Here is a 19876-nt window from a genome sequence, read left to right as displayed (position 1 = left end):
TGTCGGTTCTTTTCGTCCACCACCTGCACAGCAGGGATTGTTTGGCAACAAAGGTAGTCACACAGCCATCTTTCTGACCTTACAGTTGTAGACGATGATGGGCTGTCGTCCTGCAACTGCTGGGGCCCTCTCTGTGGTCTGGTCTTCTTTCTAATGATGACTTGACTTAAGCTGAACTAGGAAGGGCGGGCAATGTTAGGACATAGTGAGTACCTGAAATGTTTGGCAAAACAGAATTAAATCTTGCAAAGTAAATGTTCAGGATCGTTGACCTTCTTATTACTATGGTAATTTCCTTTAAAGCCTTGTAGCTCCTGGAGACTGTGTACAGAACAGATTGTTATGTTTCTGTGGTGTTTTGTGGGTTTCCTGGGCTGGGAAGGAGGACCGATCCTTTCAGGAGCGGACTAAGCAAACAGGCAGGCTGGAGATAAATGTGGCATCAGAACGAGGCAGTTTATATGAAGGTAGAACCAACAGCACAAGCATCACCATGTCTCGCAGGCCCTGAGCCTGTGAAGAGATGAGGCCGGCCCGGCCTGGATCAGTGAGTACTTCAACCGAGTTGCTCACAGAAGAAGAACCCAACCAAGGCCGAGAGCTTGACATTTTGAAGCAGCGTTAGTTTGTCACACCGGCATCAGGTTTCTCACAGTAGAAATCTAGTTTCTGTAGCAAACATTTACATATTGGCCTAACAAGCTATGGAAATGGAGCAACGGTACCAGAGAGGTTGGCAGTCTTGGTGAGGATGTACAGGGATGGTTGGGATGGGAGGTTCATGCCAGCTTTGCCAGTGGTTTACTCTTCGCCCATGTGTATATTCTCAATATAACTAAATTTTTCCAGTGAACACCCCACCCCCACCTACAGCTTGGACTAGGTATCCTGTCAGGTGCTAATACTGAATCCACTTAATTTGCTTCATCAAGTACACAGTGAAGCCTTATCAATACAAGGGGGTCGGAGGGCAGTGTCGTCAGCCATGTTCCCTAGGATTCCCGATTCATCAAACCAAAGTGACATACCTGAGAGCACGGCCCGTTTTATATCAGGTAATTCTTCAGGGTCCTTTCTTATGTGCTGTGTGAATTGTTCCATCTGACCAGTGGTATTAGTCCATACCCCTTCTCTTAAGCCAGGATGTAGTTTAAGGCTAGTTATTACCAATGAGGCTTGTGCAAAGGGGTTTAGATGCTCTAAGGTGAGGATCCATTTCTCACTGTTTATTCTGGGGCATGAACCCCTTCGCCACAGAAGAATTTCATTTCTGTAGGAAACAGAAGCCTCATTTGCTCCTGATAATATGCCCTAGCTATTTTAGTACCCAGATAGTCCATCTCAGTACAAGGCTGCTGTTTAGAATGTAGGAGCTGGAAGGTGATTTTTCCTTACTGACTCAGGGTAGCCTCTGTGATGCTGGAGAAATTCTTGGATAGGTTGTCTCTGTTAACTCATCAAGATTGATGAGCTACCCCAGGCTATCACATGAGTCAGCATCTGCTCTAAAACATCCACCTGTTCCTGGAGTCTACAGGCTCGCATGCTATCGTGGACATAGTGCACCCAAGTCACTCCTGAGGGGGATTCTTCCATGGCTCAGAATCTGCACATAACAGAAGTCAGGCCTCCTGTCCTTAGTGCGAAAGCCTGTCTTGGAAACCTCAGCCGCTTGCAGATAACCGACTTTGATCTTCTGGTACCCAAAGGACCAAGAAATGGCTATTAGCAATAGTCACGGTGGCTCAGTAGCTGTACTTACCTGGTGTAGTTGGCTCAGTCACACTCCAGCTTTTGGAGGAGCCTGAGCACCAGGGACAAGAGCAGAGCTCAGCTGGTGCAGATCCACCGCAGGCTGCCAGTGTCCTGTAGTTTTCTTGCCAGTGCAGCGACTTGAATCAAATGCTGGACGTCTCAGTATCCTCACTGAGTACAAACCCCAAACTCTTGCTTTCTCTCTTGGAATCCTGTGCTGTTTCTGATGCTTCGTTTGGGGAGGAAACACCCTGTATAGTCTTGTTGCCTCTGTGCAAGTATTTTTTTTCTCCAAATTGTTAAAACATGTCTGGCCTTCAAGAAACACTGGCAAGATAGCCTTGTGAGAATCAGGATCCCAAAGAGCCATATAGATTGGCCATGCCCTCTCTGCTCGTTCTGCAGTCTTAGTGCATGAGGAGGATTTGGTCTCTTTTCTAGTCTCCTTTCTCTTTCTCTTTAAAGTAGAAGTTCTCAGCCATGGCATCACAGATCAGATATCTCATCAGACATTTACATTACAAATCATAACAGTGGCAACATTATAGTTATGAAGTAGCAAGGAAGTAATTTTATGAATGGGGGTCACCGCAGCGTGAGCAGGGTTGTAGTGTAAGGTTGAAAGTTGCTACTTTAAAGCTGGCAAATCAGGGTACAGATGTCAGCATTAGGTAGTGGACTAGCTAACGTGTCATGAGTTCTACAGTTACCACCCTGTTCAGGTCATCTACAGAGATGGATTGAGTCCCAGTCCCTCCTTTTCTAGAAGCACATTGAGTTTGAACTGGTTTGCTCTGGCTTCGGCTAGCTGCTCGCTTTGAGATTTCCATAGTTCAATTTCTAGATCACATTTCTTTGGTGGCCATCACCCTCATCTTTCTTGGGAACCCATGTCTAAATACCATACCCCACATGGCCCCTGATTAGGCCTTTCAAAAGACATTTCCATCCTGTCATTGTTTATCTTAGCATATTGCTTGGTTCACCTCCCTCCCCCCACCAGGGAAGAATGCAGACTTCACACAGAATGCAGTGAGAAGCAGGATTCAACAGGAAATGGCTTTTTAGCACATTGGCTTGCCACACCTTCATAGGTGACAACTGTAGCTGGGTAGATCAGGGTAACAGTTGTTGCAAGCATAGCAGGCGGCAGGAGAATCAGCCTCCTACGTGCTGGTACTTTTATCCACCAGGGCCTGACTGGTACTTTGTGCTTGAAGTGAGCTGGGTTATAGCAGAGGAATACAGAGTTCAGCACTCACTTCTCTTGTAGAAAGCACCCTGCAAACCTCCACCCTTGGAGTGAGAGCATCTTAGTGATTCTAGTCTGCAGTCCCTGGGCTGTGTCACTATTTATCAGAAAGGGCCCAGGTGGAGTGGGAGGTTACACCTTGGAGTTTGCTATACTCTATGAGGCCTTTACTGGAGCTCTTGGCTGTCCTGATGCTGTTAGTAAGATAAACAGCCAAAATATAGTAGGGATATATTTTTTTCCGAACAGTAAACAGGAAATGGTATGGTAATATCGTACTGCATTTGAGTTCAACGCTTAGTGGTAATAAGACGCTTGGTTATTTATGTCACACTGAGTGTCAGGACTTTGTGACATGCTCAGGATTTTGCAGAGAAGGAATTTGGTGCACTTGAAAGGTTAAGTGGTACACGGTGCAGGTTTGACCTGGAAGTGATGGAACAGACCTCAGTTCTGTATTGTTTGCTTCTAGCACCCTGAACCAATGGTGCCTGACTGAGTAGGAGAGGTTGTGAGTAACATTTGCATGCTGTCAAAGTTGCAGTACCTTGTTACTCTGCAGAGTTTTCAAAATCCCATTAGCAATTGCGCAGGAAAGATACCCTGGTTGATATTTTGTTCCATTTGCAGGTGGCTTGGATGTAAACTTGGATTGAGATTTTACTGTTCTTATTGTCAAACAGAAGAAGAGAGTAGGGGATGAGTTAAACTAGCCCTGTGCCTTCTATTCGCTTTTGCTGTGAAAGCCCAGTTGTCTCTGCTGATGCCGTGTAGCCTGACAGTTACTTGTAGAACAACAATGGAGAAGTGGGCATTTGTAACTCCTCTGTGGAAAGGACCAAGGATCATTCTTGACTCCGAACAGCAAGCAGGGAACTGCTGAGAGGATCATCACAGCGCTCAGACTATGGTTAGTGAGACCAGACTCTCCAGGTGATCTTTTCTTTTCGAGTATTTATAACTTGGGGTGGAAAGCTCTTTCCAGGACACAAATTGTGTACAGCTTCTTAGCCTGGGAACAGACATATCATGACCCATGTGCAAGCCTCTTTAGACATCCTGCCTTTTAAGATGAAGGCAGGTTTGCTTTAAACTCTGAGTTATTTGGGCCTAGTAGCGTAAAGCAGTTTCACCCATTCCTTCTGTAATAGCAGTGTTATCTTTAGTATTATACCCAAAAAGCTACTATAGCCTTAGATGATAAGCTTTTAAAAACCTGTGAGCTCTAACCACTATAAATTAGAACAGCATAATTGCTTTCAAGAAATGGTTACATTTAAATGACTTAGACATGGTTAAGCCGCTTACATTGTTATTATAGAAACAAATGCTCTTATTAGATACAAAATTTTCCTATATGTATTTTTGTAATAATTCATTTTCACAAATGCACAATATTTTATTTAAAAAGGAATCAGGTGAAAATATAAATTTAGTTTTAAGCTTTGTGCTCCTGAAGATTGGTTAAAAAATACATAGAAGTTTTTGTTTGTTCCTCAAGGGTTCCCAGTGTTATATATGTTCACAGAAATTCCAGCGTACATTCTACTCAGAGTTGGCATGAAAACTTGTCATTTGGTTCCATTGTGGTACTCAGTTGTAACAAGTATGTTAGCCTTTCAGAGAGTCCTCTGAATACCAGTATGCACCTGACATCTTAAATCCATGCTCTTGGAGTGTTAGCTTTAGGTTGGGAGAAGTCAGGAGGGTTGACTGAGTGGTGTCCTACTTCAGGGAGGGGATGTATTGATACCACCAGACACACCATGCAACATGGTGGGGGTTTCTGCCTTGACAGACAAAGCAAGAGGCCAACCTACTCTTACAGGTTTTGAAGGGAAGCATCCCTGTATCACAAAGGAGCATGCTTCTTTAATGTGCCCTCTGCCATGCCTGGAGGTAGGAGAGTAGGGTACACATAACTCAGGCTTCATGGCAGGGGTTAGGGGAATGGGCTTCAATGCGGTTTAGAAGAACAGGCTCTAAAAGCTCTTTGAAAAAGCCTTGATTTAATTTGGTTTTGGAATTGACCTTGAATAAGAGCGGGTGTTTTCCTTTACTTGAAAGGAGCATTTTCCTAATCTAACATACTCATGCAAGGAAAGTTTTCCAGTGATGCAGGTTATTTCTTTTAATAGAAGCCTCGCTGGATTTCTCTGTTGCTGCTTCTGTTGTCAGGAGATACCTTTCTTTTCCTCTGTAGGCCTTGCTTAGATGAAGGCAAAGTGCATAACTCACTGTCAGAGATGCTTAAGACTTTTGGTCCTCGCTCATGTTCTTGGGAAACTGCAGAGTTTCACATTGGTTGATTCTAAGGCTAAATGCTTTTGAGAAGCTTCCAGGGGTGTCCTTGTTTCTAGACTAACGTCTATCTGTCTGTCTGTCTGTCTGTCTGTCTGTCTGTCTATGTATCTATGTATCTATCTATCTATGTATCTATGTATCTATGTATCTATCTATCTATCTCTATATCTATCTATCTATATCTATCTATATCTCTATATCTATCTATATCTCTATATCTATCTATCTGTATCTCTATATCTATCTATCTATCTATCTATCTGTATCTCTATATCTATCTATCTATCTATGTATCTATCTATTCTCTATCTCTATATCTATCTATCTATCTCTATATCTATCTATCTATATCTATCTATATCTCTATATCTATCTATATCTCTATATCTATCTATCTGTATCTCTATATCTATCTATCTATCTATCTATCTGTATCTCTATATCTATCTATCTATCTATCTATGTATCTATCTATTCTCTATCTCTATATCTATCTATCTATCTATCTATCTATCTATCTATCTGTATTTCTATATCTATCTATCTATCTATCTATCTATCTATGTATGTATCTATCTATGTATCTATCTATCTATTCTCTATCTCTATCTATCTATCTATCTATCTATGTATCTATCTGTATCTCTATATCTATCTATCTATATCTATCTATCTATATCTCTATATCTCTATATCTATCTATCTATCTATTCTCTATATCTATCTATCTATCTATCTATCTGTCTGTCTGTCTGTCTGTCTGTCTGTCTATCTATCTATGTATCTATCTATCTATATCAGGGAAGGGTTTGTACTAGCTTATTTCATGCAGAAACCAAGCATGAACAGAGAGAAAGAGTTCTTGAATGGCTTGTCTTCTTGATTTTTCTGTGTGTCATAGCCATCTGGTTTCAGGATAAGCAGTTAAGTGGATGGGTCCGTGTATTAATGATCTGGAGTAAACCTTTGTAGAAAAGATATGCTATTTTATGCTCTGGAGAAAGACCTAGCTTCAAATCTTGGTTCTCCCGTTTTCCAGCTCTGTGACATTTGTAAGAAGCCCATTTGCCCGCAGACAGTGTCTGTTGTCTACAACAGTGTTGACTACAGTGGTTTTTGCTCATACAACTAGAAACCCAGATTCTGTAGCTGCTCAACGTCTTCTTCCAGATTTCGTTGCTAGTGTTGATTCAGTGTGGTCAAAGGTGGAATCAAGGTGGTTCCATGGCTTTTTTTTTTTTTTTCTTTCCTCATGAAAAAGGAAAAAGCCTCCTTCAGCCTGAAGCATCCCATCAGCAGCATGTGGGAGAGAGGGAAAGCTTTGGTCAGGATGAGAGATCTTATGTCTCAACAGTTGTAGACTGCATGGTCCATTGTAGTTGTAACAGACAGTAGGCAAACAGGGATTTTTCGCCCTCTGTAGTGGAGACACCAAAGGGAAAGGCTGCGGTAGCCTGTGGGTTCATCTCTAGACAGGTTGTACCACCATGACCGTGGGTGCTGTGGGTAACAAGCTTCTTTCTTTTGGGCATAGTAAGTGAGCCCCTGAAGCTGGGGGAGGTTTTCAGCTATGCACCCTTTATCACCCAAATAATTTCTGAGTTACATTTGGTCAATGAAGAGATCTATGAAGATGGTTGTGAGAGTTATATGACTAATACATGGTCACATGTAAGGTATTTAGACCCATCGTTTGCCCACACTAATTTATGAAAGTGTCAATTTGGATTTCCTTTTGATTTATACAGTGATTAAATATAAGAAGGTTCCTCCTAGTTAACAGTTTTAATAAAGGATAATTTTTGTGTTAATTGGCCAGAGAGTTTTTTTTTTTTTTTTTGGTTCTTTTTTTCGGAGCTGGGGACCGAACCCAGGGCCTTGCGCTTCCTAGGCAAGCGCTCTACCACTGAGCTAAATCTCCAACCCCTGGCCATAATATATATATATATATATATATATATATATATATGTACAAATATGACAATATGCAGAAGTTTCTTTATAAAGCCATTTTCTTTGGAAATATAAATTGAATATAATTGCTTTTTAAAAAGTTTTCGAAGGGGTGTAGCGAGATAGCTCAGCAGTTAAGAGCACTGGCTGCTCTTTCAGAGGACCCACATGGATTGCCACCTCCTGCATGGTGGCCCACAACTGTCTGAAACTTCAGTCACAGGTGACCTGATACTCTTTTCTGATCTCTGTGGGCACCAGGCATGCGTGTAGGGTACATAGAAACAAAGTCCCATCCACAGAAAATAACTTAAAAAGTTATTGAAGTATTAACATACTTTATACTTTACTGTATTTAAGTGTCCAATTCAAGAAATTTATGGAAAGCGAGCACACCCATGAAACTACCCAGCTGGTGTGTAGATCATTGCCAGGTGTCCTTGCACCACTTTTGGGTCATGACCGCCTTCGTTTGATCCTCATTATTGACCTGATAGCTATCAGGGAGGGTTGGGATAATCTTGTGAGGTAGCAGCTTCATGTTATCATCAGTGGAAGGAAGAGAAACCCTGTGCTCACAGGGTTTTAAGTGATTTATGGTTTTGGGATTTTCAAGCTTCTTGATGTGTACGTTCCTGAGAGTTTTGATTATTCCTAGTTGGAACCTTAACCTCAAAATAACAGGCTTGTCAGGTATGATGATTAGTTGTAGTTGTTAATGTGATACGATCTAAGATCACTTGAGAGACTAAGTGATTTCTGTGTAGTTATCTTGATGACATTAATTGAGGGTGGGAAGACTTGTCGACTGTGGATGGCATCATTTCCTAGTCAGAAGATCCTGCACTTAGTTAAAATAAGAGTAGAGAGAGTGAGCTGAGCAGGATCCTGCATGCATTCATTGTCTGCTTCTGACTGCAGATGTCAAACTCTCAGTTGCTTCAAGCTTCTGACACCCTGACTCTCCTGTTATGATGGACTGAAGCTTGAAACTGAGTCCCAATAAACCCTATCTCCCTCAAGTTGCCTTTGTAACTATTTTAGCACAGCAAAAACAAAAGAAACTAAGACAACTAAGTGTATGTTGAGCTTTGTCTAATCCCTTGTTCATTTGCTGACCTAAAATTTAAGTTCTGGATCTGATCCTTGCGTCCTCCTGACTTCTGACAACAGAAAACGAAGACAATAGAAAACGAATACCTCTCTGCGTTCTTTAGAGGCCTGTATTTCATTTATTTTGTTGTTGTTTTTGTTTGTTTTGGCATAAGCCCCACATTGTTTTCCATTAGTAACCATGTCTCTCTAGTTTATCAGGTCTCCACCAATAGCTGATAGCCTCTGTTAGTACTACTACTCAGGTCCTCTTTCCACTCTCAGTAAATTTCCATTGGTTGGTATCCTGTCCACTGGGAAAGGATACAAGGTGTGGTATGTCTGAGTTTGGTTTCTGTTGCTGTGATAAAATACCCTACCCAGACCAGTATAGGAAAGAAGGGGTTTATTTTAGCTCACGATTGAAAGTAATGTTTCCTCATGTCAGGGTAGTGATGGCAGCAGGAATGTGGGGCAGAGAGTTACATCTGGAGTCCAGAGCAGAGAGCAGTGTATTCACACGTGCTTGCTATCTGCTTTCTTTCACTTATCTTAGACATTAAACAGTTCAGGGTCCCATGCCTAGGCAGGTAATGGTTCCCGTCTCTATTAACACAAAGACATGTCCAAAGGTCAAGTTGGTCTAAACAGTCCTTCTCTAAGACTTCCCAGCTGTCTCTAGATTTTGTCAGCTGGCAAAATGATTATACTTTATTACAGTCTATCCATATTTTCACCCCTATCAGTGATGGAGGTGTATGTCTCCGAATGCCAATCAAAGGATTTAGCTGCAAACTCCTATTTTTGAATTAGTGTAGATCACTTCTAGAAGCAACTGAGACGGGCTGTCTCTCCCAAGTAACTCACTCTGGAGTGGAGATTTCCGTACATGCTGTTCATTGCACAATGCTTTTGGGAAGGAAGAAAGCAGGGTGAGTCTGAGGAACCTGAAGGGCTGTGTGGTTGCAACAGAGGCCTCAGCCAGCCGGTAGGGGCATTCTGGAGCCAGACCAGCTCTTCAAGATCACCTTAAGTTGATGCAAGCAGCCAGGACCTATGTACCTTGACACGGAACAGTCATCAAATGCAGCTGCCTCGACGGGGAACTCAGGGGAACTCAGATGTGAGCGCTCTGCGCACAGCATCCTGCCCTGCATGGTGGGAAGTGAGTTCCGCAGGCTTCGTGCCTGACTTGAGGCTGTTAGGTGGGTACTTTTATGGATTTAGTTCTTTCGATACTGATACTTGGTTTTGGTATTTTTTCCATCATTTTTCTAATTATTGCCAATTTTAGTATCTACCTCAGTCCAGCCTTTAATTGTAGAATTCTCTCTCTCTCTCTCTCTCTCTCTCTCTCTCTCTCTCTCTCTCTCTCTTTCTCTCTCTCTCTCTCTCTTTCTCTCTCTCTCTCTTTGTCTTTCTGTTTTGCTTTATGTATTCTTGCTATACTACTCATCTAGAATTGTGGTGTCTTTTTGAAGCATTCCTTTTATTTTTATGAACTGTTTCTCTTTCTTTTTTTAAATTTTATTTTATAAATCCCAACAGCTCCTTTGTGAAATTACATTAGTTTTTCTTTGGCTAGTGTCTATATTGTGTTTCTCTTTAATGGTTAAAGAATATTTATGAAAGACTTGTTTTACCAACATAGAATTTTAAAAATGTAATATTTTTTCCCTGTTCCTGGAGCTTTTAGTTCACTATGTTTTACATCTAAGTTTGTATATGTATTTCTTTGCTTCCACTGTTTTGTGTTCCTTTCCGATCCTTTTGAAATCAACCCATTTTTATGCCCCTTCCCCCCACCTTGCTAGATGTATTTCTTGTTCTGTTAGTAGACTCCTAGAGATTTCAATACACTTTTACTCATTTAGAGTCAGTGTTGAATTTGGACATTTTATTATATTGTGGGCACTAACCTTGTTCTTTTTTTTAATACATTTTAATTTTTGACATTATAATTTATTTTCTCCCCCACTTTCCATCCTCCAAATCCTCCCATGGACTGCCCCTCCCACTTTCTTTCAACTTCTTGGCCTTTTTTCCTTTAAATTTTGGTGCACGTGTGTGTGTGTGTGTGTGTGTGTGTGTGTGTGTGTGTGTGTCTGAGTGTATATTCCTTAGTTTGTAACTACAACTTTCTTTCAGCTCCTTTCAGTCCATGTAATGTGTTTTGTATGCATGTTTTCAGGTCTGACTGATATCGGATAACCGGTTGGTGTGCCCTTCCCTGGGGAAGAGCATTGATTCCTTTCCCAGCATTCCTTAGTTTCCTGTAGTTCTTTGTCTAGGATCGAGGTCTCATGAGCTTTCCCTCTTGACATTCATCTAGTTTATACAAGGTACTAATCTATAATTAAAGTTTATTATTATAAAACCTAGTTCATTCGTGGAACTCTTCCCCTCCCCCATAATATTTCTTGGCCAGGCTTTTTGTATACCATACATCGTACATGAAAACACACAGAGGCCCTAGATATTGTACCCACTTTTCTAGAGACAGTTTTTTGCTCCGGTGAAGCTACTAGCTTTCACTTTGACCACAGAGGGTTGGTCTGTCTCTGGGTCTTCAGTATTTACTCAGACCTTCTTACATTGTTACCAAACTGTATTCCAGTTCTGTCTTCCATACCATGAGCCTGGGACAGTTTCTGTTTCATTTCTGCTGGCAGCTGTGGCCTCTCCGGCTTACTGGATCGCTTCCGATCGCAGGCTTGGCCATGCCTTTTCTTTGGAGAAGAGAAGATTTTGTTTGTTCGCCTCGGGTGGTTGAGCTCCAGAGAATTTTGGGTAGTGAGAAGTTCTCATACTGTGTAAGGCGTGAAATACTGTTCTTAATTCTGCTATTGGTGGATTTCTTACAGTTGTAGCTCTGCGTTGGATTGAGAAGGGGATATCAGAAGCATAAAAGACCTCCCAGAGGTTCTTATTCTATAGCTCATACCTAGATTCCTAGAGTCGTTAGATGGCCACAAAACACTTTAGCTTCGCTGTAGTGTAGATTGAATAGGTTTGTTTTCCATTCTTACAGACTTGTTTTTATTAATTTCAGTGGAAATCTAGGGGTATAGAGTGGAGCCATTGCTTGGTTTAGTACTGGTCCTTTAAATGTTCTCAGTGACTGCTTTACCATGATAGAATTGAGCAGTTGCAAAGAGACGGCGTGATGCCCACAGAGCTTACAATGTTTACTACGCAGCTCTTTTAAGGAAGACTTACCTTCTCTTTGTTTTGGACTGCCAGAATGCAGCAACTTGGTCATTATAGGAATCATTAGTAACATTCTCTCCTTTTTGCCTTCAGATTTAAAAAGTGTGGCTCATTTGCGCTCATCTCCTTCTGTCTCTGAAGCTGATCCTGCTGACAGTCTTAACAGTCCATGTGACCCAGAGACACACTTTGGAGATTTAATTGTAGATGAAGAGTGCAAAGAAGAGATGTGTCATCTCAGACAGTGCCATGTAAGAGACGCTGGGTCCCGATCAGACTCCTAACACTGCAGCACATGTTGGGGCCGGTATGCTGATGTAAACCCTGACTGAAAGTTGTCACACGGGGAGCCCTTTGTTCAGCAAATGCCTTAATACGAGTGTGTGGCAATCAGAGCCCTGTGGGTTGGATTTAGCACCAAGCTAAGGTTTCATGTCTGGGGACAGTTTATTATAATCATTCATCTCAGGGCATCCAGTCTGCTGACTCCTTTTGGCTGTGCCTAAAAAGTCAGAGGTACTTTGCCACGTCTGTTTCCAAACCAGAAATAACTCAGACATAGGCTCAGCCTCACTAGAGTTCCACATTCGTTCCACTGGCTTAGGATTTGAATGCCCACAGGCATCAATCATCATATTAAAGTTTTAACGCTGTTATAGGTGTTGTTGGGAATCTGAAAAAAAAAAAAATCAATGCGACCCAGTCTTTGTTTAGGAGGGGGCCTTGGCAAGGTCTGGTTTGGCCCTCTCCTCACTTCAGCAGGCCTTTGTCAATCACCGAGGAACTTGCCTGAGATCTAGTGTGGAAACTCATTACTGCCGAAGGTGTTATTTTGGGGTTGGGAGCAGATGACGGAAGCACCTATGTAATGCTGCGTGTACAGCGTCTCAGGTAGGCGAGGCTCAGCTCCAGCTTCTCCTCCTTGTTCCGTTGCCCTGATGCCAGAAGCCACCACAATGGCCAAGCTCACTGGGCTCTTTCTGGAATCCCTGTCGACAGGGACAGGGCAGTCCAAGTGAACAGCACTTTGTTGGGAAAAGGCCTTCTGGACACTTCTCAAGTACAGATGCCTTTAGAGTAAAGTCAAATCTTCAGTAAGTTTTCCTGAATTCTCCTGTGGTGTTTATTAGCTCTTCCTCTCACTTGTTGGTGGTTTCTAAAGTCTTCGTGATTGAGGTGTCTCAGTAGAAATTGGAGGAGGCTGAGAGAGATGATAACCAAGTGCCTTTAGCTTTTCTTTTTTTTTTTTAAAGACTTATTTATTATATATAAGTATACTGTAGTTGTATTCAGACACACCAGAAGAGGGCATCAGATTCCATTACAGATGGTGAGCCAGCATGTGGTTGCTGGGAATTGAACTCAGGACCTCTGGAAGAACAGTCAGTGCTCTTAACCACTGAGCCATCTCTCCGGCCCCGCCTTTAGCTTTTCAAATGCTGTGTTTCACTGGTCTCATCAGGTATGTTGGTCTCTCAGGCCTGTTCCTCAAAACTGTCTTCCGTGTGAACCTTCAGCACTGAAGGTTTTTGCCAGACTTGTTTGTTGTAGAAAAATGTGTTGTAAAATGAAGTCACTGAATGAAATCATTAAGTTCTTGTTATAGAAGCACAAAGACCTTAGTTCCATCATTAGTAGAGCAAACAAAAAAGACACGGTGTGGTGGGGCACAACTGTAATCCCTGTAGCCCACTGGCTAATTAGACTAGACTAATGGGTGAGCCCAGGGTCAAGGGGAGACCTGGTCTTAAAAGAGAAAAAATCACCCAAACTAAGTTGGATGGGATCCAAGGAATGACACCGGACTTATTCTTCCCTCTATATTCATTAGTGCATGACAGATAGACAGACAGACAGACAGACAGACAGACAGACAGACAGACAAACACACACACACACACACACACACACACACACACACACACACACACAAACTCAAGAAGTTGAGATTATTCCAGCGTGGATTCTTTAAGATTCCAGGATTAGACTTTATTTTCACCACTTGTGGGAAAGTTTGAGGATCAGTGAATTATAAGAATACCTTAGATCTCTCTGTCGCATTATAAAAGTACTTATGATCTCTGGAGCAGGAGACATAATGACTTCAGTCGGTCAGGCCACTGTTATGGCTCATACCCGCTTGTTGAATAGGGATCGTGAGGACTAAGTGATACTGAGTGCATGGCACTCTCCCTAACCAGTGGAGAAGAAGGGTAGAGAGCATAAGACGCAGCCCACAGGAATATAGGCGCAAAATCTCGTCACAGCAGGGGCTTCCTCATACTTGGAACTCAGAAACAGGCATCTGTTTGACCTGTTCTAGAGAAGGCCAGCTGTTGACGTCATTGGGCTTTCTTTGACTTGTTTTAGCATTCTTATTTTCTTTCCTGGGGTCCTTTTCCGGAAAGCAGCATTCTTTTGGGTACTTTGGTGACATGAGGGATAGCTCTGAGCATGGGAACATGCCACATTGCTGTCTTTTGCTGAACTCTCGTCTGATTCTCACGCCGCGTCTCTTAAGCTGACAAATGCTGGAGTCCTCGATTTTTGTTTTGAAAAAGCTCAGTAGTTTAGATGTGTATATTTGTTACTTAAAGAGACAAATCCAGATCCAGACATTTCATTTATAGACGGGACTGAAAATGACAAGCCCAGATATTGTACTGTGTGTGGAGGGGGTAAATCAGATTTTATATGGATTTGAAATAATGGCTGACTTTCACTATTATAAAAAGGAATGGCCAGGGCACAAGAGGCATCTGTGTATAAATGAAAGAGGTGTCTGTTTCCTCCCCAGTTTTCCTTCTTTTAAAATAAAACAAATGTTAACAGCGACACAGATGTCCCGAGGACAGCCCAGGTTCCTGCCTGCCTCTGGCCTGCCTCGCCTCCTGCCTGCCTCCATCACCCGCAGTGTCTGATGCTTATTTTTAAGTGGCTCCAAGTCAGATTCGGAAAGGTCCTGGGCATGAGCCGCCACTCTCATGTCCCTGGCCTGCATCTGAAACAGCTTTATTAGCGGGCCAACACCAGGGGCAGTCTCAGCAGCCATGGCCAAGTACTCGTCAGCTGTGGTGCTGCATCTGGACACACAGAGCCAAGCTTAAAATAGACAAGGCCTGCGACCTATTAAACTAGCATACTGCGTAGATCCGAAACCTGTTGCCTGCTAGCCTCATGTATCTTTTTATGTGTTCATTTTTAAACTGGAGAAATATCCGCTCCACTTCACACTTATTCAGTCAATGTAGAGACGAGAATGGGCACACCAAGAAGATAACGTCTTTTTTTTTAAAAGAAAACAAAAAGAAACGAAAAACCTTCTCTCTGTGGTTCTGAAAACTAGCCAGCTTAAGGTCTCCTGATCTAGGATGTATTCAGTATTAATTTTGCTCAGAATGACTTATTACTAAATAGCTTTATTCATTTATGTGAGAAGCAGACTACAGTTAGTTAGGGCACATGTTTACTCACGCCATGGCTGGATGTTTTTTATTCCAGCCTGCTTCCTCTTACAAATCCATAGGTCCAAAGGTCTAACCTTGCATTTGGGTTACTCCTTTCTCTGACCCTGTCAACCTGCTCCCATGGTTCACTTGGGTTTGTCAGGCTAGAGGAAGACAGTGAAAGCATGCGTTCAAGGCAGGCACTGCAGCTTCCGTTAGAAAGGCATTGCCTAAAATAATAGGTTGTCGTTTACATTTGGAATATGAACCAGAAACTTCGAGAAAGGTGACAGTGCACTTTCTTTCGCGTTATGTTTTAATATGCTGAGGTTAAGAGGGATGGAAAATTGGGAATAAACCATGGAGGGCTTAGTAGGACCACATCATCTTCTTTAAAGCTTTACTACTGTAAGATATGGACTTGGCTAAAACACATTTAGAAAGTCATGCTGCATAATATTTTAAAAGTCACCCTTCCCCCTTTAAAATTCTGTTAGCATTGCACGCTGGCTTTTACAGTTTAAATTTAAAAATGTAACTTTGGTTTCAGAATCAAGTCTCATAGTTAAGTGAGAGAATTGAAATGGAAAGTAAAGCGTGTATATTGGTTGAGGTGAGGTGGTGGTCACCATTGTCACATGGTTCAGTGAAAGCCAGCAGGGCTGGAAAGAGAGTTCAGGTCAGTGGTTACTTTCTTTTTCTTTTCTTTTTTTTTTTTAAAGATTTATTCATTTATTTATATATAAGTACACTGTTGCTGTCTTCAGACACACCAGAAGAGGGCCTTGGATCCCTTTACAGATGGTTGTGAGCCACCATGTGGTTGCTGGGAATTGAACTCAGGACCTCTAGAAGAGCAGTCAGTGCTCTTAACCGCTGAGCCATCTCTCCAACCCCCAGGTCAGTGGTTTCTTAATGAATCAGCTCAAGGGTTCTGTTTATGGGAGTCTCTAAATTCCAGTCTGTATTAAAGAGGAAGATAAAGTTGAACCAGCAGGTGTTAGCAAGAAACATAATAAAACCATCAGTCTCAATAAAAACCATTAGTCTTCTCAGTACCATGATTTGATTTCATTTCACTGATGCTTCAGTCCAGAGCAACCTTACCATGGTGTTTTACTGTGGACCCCCGGTATTATTTACTGTAGAATCCTTCCTCAGATGTTTTTAGGAAACATTTCTCAACTAGAGCAGTCACTCTGTCAAGATTTAGTTCAAGGAAGAAATGTTTGCCTAGCATGAGATACTTTTTCTTATATCACTGCGCAGAAGAAAAATAGAGCCTCATAAATGACTCCATATCCAAAAACCCTTATGTTAAACCATTTCAGTGTGCCCTGGTTAGCTGTGTTCGCACCGTCACGAGTTTATTAGTTAATAGCCACGCTCGATTTGTCAGGCTGTGAGAAGCCATAGCTTTGCATTGAGCTTCATTTTACAGTGGAAATATGTTACTTATGTCCCACAGTCACGTTACTTAGGTTTCTAATTATTATGTATTTGGAGGAAGGCTAGCATAGACTTTTCTATAAAAAGACTTAGACCGCCTGTCCTTTACTTTCTCCTTCATTTGATGAATTGACCAGAATCCGTCTTCCAGGGCTTCCAGACTGATTTGTTACCTAATCGTTTGGAATGATCTTGGAGACTTAGAGTAATGAATGAGCAGGATGTCGCAGAGGCCTCGGAAGGCATGTGACAAGGCCGGACAGGCGGTACATTTCATTTTTATTTCTTATAACAAAGTCGACTATTTTTTAATACATCACTAATAAGTCAAGTACTACTCTCATTCCTGGCCAAGTGAATTGAAATTGTCCTACTTCTGAATGTCTATAATATCTTTATCCATGATTCCCTGGAACTGGCAATGATGCAGATGCCCATTGTTTGAGGTCTAGGTAAGCACTGGTCTGCGTGCGTATCCGTGATATGGTGTAGCATTCAACAAGTAGATGAATGGCCCTGTTGGCAGTAGGGAGATGAATTTCAGTTGTGGAGGGACCCTATTAAAGAGGCTGCATTTGTACAACACCCTAAAAAAGACATGACTATAGAGACATGGCACGGATGTATGGAGGCCAGGGACTGGGAGAGGAGTTGAATGTGAAGGGAAATCACATGGTAATGGCTCCTTGGTACTTGAATCTGATGTTGATGCCACTAACTGTGTGTGTCAGATGTGTGGAAAGCATAATATTAAAAATAAAATAAATATGCTGGATTTTTACTTTTCTTTATTTTTTGTACGCATTTTAATAGGAGTCTTAGGACACTAACTCCATTTATCTTCTTCTGTTTATAAATTTACATTTTTGAATTTTAATTTCAGTTACAGTTTTCATTCTGTAATCATTATTACCCTATTATTTCATGTGGGATAGCATTTAATTATAATTTCTGCTGGCTTGTTTTTGTCAACTTGACCCACATCAGAGTCACTTCGGAAGAAAGACCATCAGTCGAAAAAATTGCCTCCATCAGATTGGCCTGTGGACGTGTCTGTGGGGCCTTTTCTTTTGCTAGTTGTTCTAGCAGGGTCCGGCCCACCTTGGGAGGTCCCTGGACAGGTGGACCTGGGGTCTATTCAAAAAAAAGTAGCTGGACAAGCAGAGAGAGCAAGCCAGGATTTAGCGTCCTCCATGGTGTCTGCTGGTGTTCTTTCCTTGGCTTCCTTTCGTGTACTGTAAGCTGCAACCTGAAATAGACCCTTTCTCTACCCAAGTTGCTTCTAGGCAGTGTTTATCACAGCAACATTGCTTAGCTTCTCTTCTTTGCTTTCCATCGAGGACTTTTTTTTTTCTTTTGCATATTCTGTTGGTTTTATGGATTCTTAATTGCTTACATATCTGGTTATGTTTTATCATGTGTTGGACGCTCTATGTGGGAAATCATTTATAGAAGTACATTGGCACCTTGGCTGTACCTTCTCCAGCGAGGGTTTTCATTTCTTTTGGCCAGGGGTCTGAGGGCAGTAGTTCCCAGGACCCCTCATTCTGGACCCAAGCTGACTGAATGCTTAGGATTCTATTAGAGTTGAGGCTGTCCAGGTCTCCAGATCTCCACCCACGTTCTGGGGACTCTCTCACCGTGGCCTTCTGTTCCCAAAGGCCAGAAGAAAAGCTATGCCTCTTCCTAGCCCTTCAGCTGTCTCTGGGCTGTCAGCGCAGCACTCCAGGGAAGGCATGCTTAGGTCAGCTTTTCTTGGTTCCCTTTCATCCCTCAGATCCTTGTCCTTTGATGTTTTACTATGTCATGTTGCATTCATGCAGTCACAATCTAACTAACTGTCCTGAGAGGTTTGGTCTGCAGGGTCATTTTTGTCATTCTGGAGGTAAAATGTTCCTGCACTCATACTCACATAGGAAACAATGTTACAGTCGCTTTACACGTGAGTGCAAGTGGTAGTTTTGATTTAATATGGTCACGTGTTATAGCATACTTAGGTCTCTTTAATAAATTCATATTAGACACATTAATACATGCTTATTTGCTACATTTAACCTGCGCCAAGCACCGTGGATAAAGCAATGTGTAAAACACACTATCCTAACCTTATTCCACCTATATTTTGGCAAGGTAGGATGGGTAATTTTCTGCTTCTATTTTGCTTATATATTGGCAGGGTAAATAGTTCAAACTCTCCAATTAAGTAATTAACTAAAGTTTCATATATATATGTATATATATGTATATATATGTGTATATATATGTATATATATGTGTGTATATATATATGTATATATATGTATATATATATATCATTCAAGTAATATAAGATAAAAAATTTCCTCTTGAGTCTTAACCACTTCCCATTATACTGGTTACAATTTTAGAGGTACAGTAGGTGTAAGTAAATGTTTACAGTTTAGTTTTTAATTTTCTGTATTTGTTGAATTTTAAAATTATTTATTTAAAGTGTGTGAGTGTGAGTGTGTGTGTGTGTGTAGTGGTCAGAGGAATACTTTTGGAATTCGATTCTCTTCTTCTATCATGTAGGTCCTGAGGATCCAACCCAAGTTGTCAGGATTGGCCACAAGTACCTTTTCCTGCAAAACAATCTTGCAAGACAATCTCCTTTTAGTTTAGCCAACCTTATGTTCCTACCAATTGTTTTTGTTTTATAAAAATGCTTTGGTAATATACATTCTTGTATATAATTTGAAATTCAGTTAATTTTTTTAGAGCAGAATCCAGAGATTAGTAGTAGTCAATAGGATACAAAATTTAAAAATATATATATTTACTATATTTCTTTTTGAAAGGTGAGATTGTACACTGATGTGTATATTATCTGTGAGTTTTGGAACATACCAATGAGCAGCAGAGGATACCAGAGTCAATATGACAGAACAGTGGTTGTTTTCGCTGTAAAGCAGAGCAGCAGTTTTAAGCCTTGTGTTTGGGGCTGTTCTAACGAGATGTTCTGATTTGTGATGTGTGCGCCTGTGCCTGCTTTCCCAGCTGCTTCCTCAGCAGAGGGCTCCATAGCACCCAGACTTGTGGAAAGAGCATTTCTAGGAAGTGAACTTAGCCCAAGCTGCAAAGGGGGTAAGAAATAACAAGGTCACTGGATTATAGTCGTAATCCTAGAGCTGTCAGCCCATTTCTTGATAAGAAGAGCTCCCATGAAATGATGCATCTAGCTAAAGGAGAGGAACCGGGTCTTCTTGTCTCTCATTTGCTCTACACTAGCGAATGACTTTGACATTCTATCATTGCCTCTTTGTCAGATAGCACTCCGTTGTCAAGAACGGCTTTGCCTTGCCATTGTTGGTGTGTCCTCATGGACCTCAGCTCTTGTTTCACTAAGGGGACCACAGCGTGCTACTCAGATGTCTGAATGTGGCCAGAGGAATGCCGT

At 41.6% G+C, this 19876-nt stretch overlaps 1 protein-coding gene across 4 annotated transcripts in view; it reads left to right on the top strand.

The window, feature by feature from the left end:
• Window positions 1-19876, top strand: part of Nek7 (NIMA-related kinase 7) — a 127446-nt gene that overhangs the window by 26015 nt on the left and 81555 nt on the right. The window contains exon 1 of one of the 4 annotated variants that reach the window (XM_087581223.1): window positions 11656-11817. The exons of the other annotated variants lie outside the window; for them this stretch is intronic. The gene's annotated coding sequence lies outside the window, so the exon portion shown is untranslated. Of the gene's footprint in view, window positions 1-11655; window positions 11818-19876 lie in introns of those variants that run through there. 4 annotated transcript variants of the gene reach the window in all.

Source organism: Rattus norvegicus, chromosome 13 (assembly GCF_021556685.1).
Source record: "Rattus norvegicus strain SHRSP/BbbUtx chromosome 13, alternate assembly SHRSP_T2T, whole genome shotgun sequence".
NCBI lineage: Eukaryota > Metazoa > Chordata > Mammalia > Rodentia > Muridae > Rattus > Rattus norvegicus.
The sequence above is the reverse complement of the archived record's forward strand: the minus strand, read 5'-3'. Positions and strand labels throughout refer to the sequence as shown.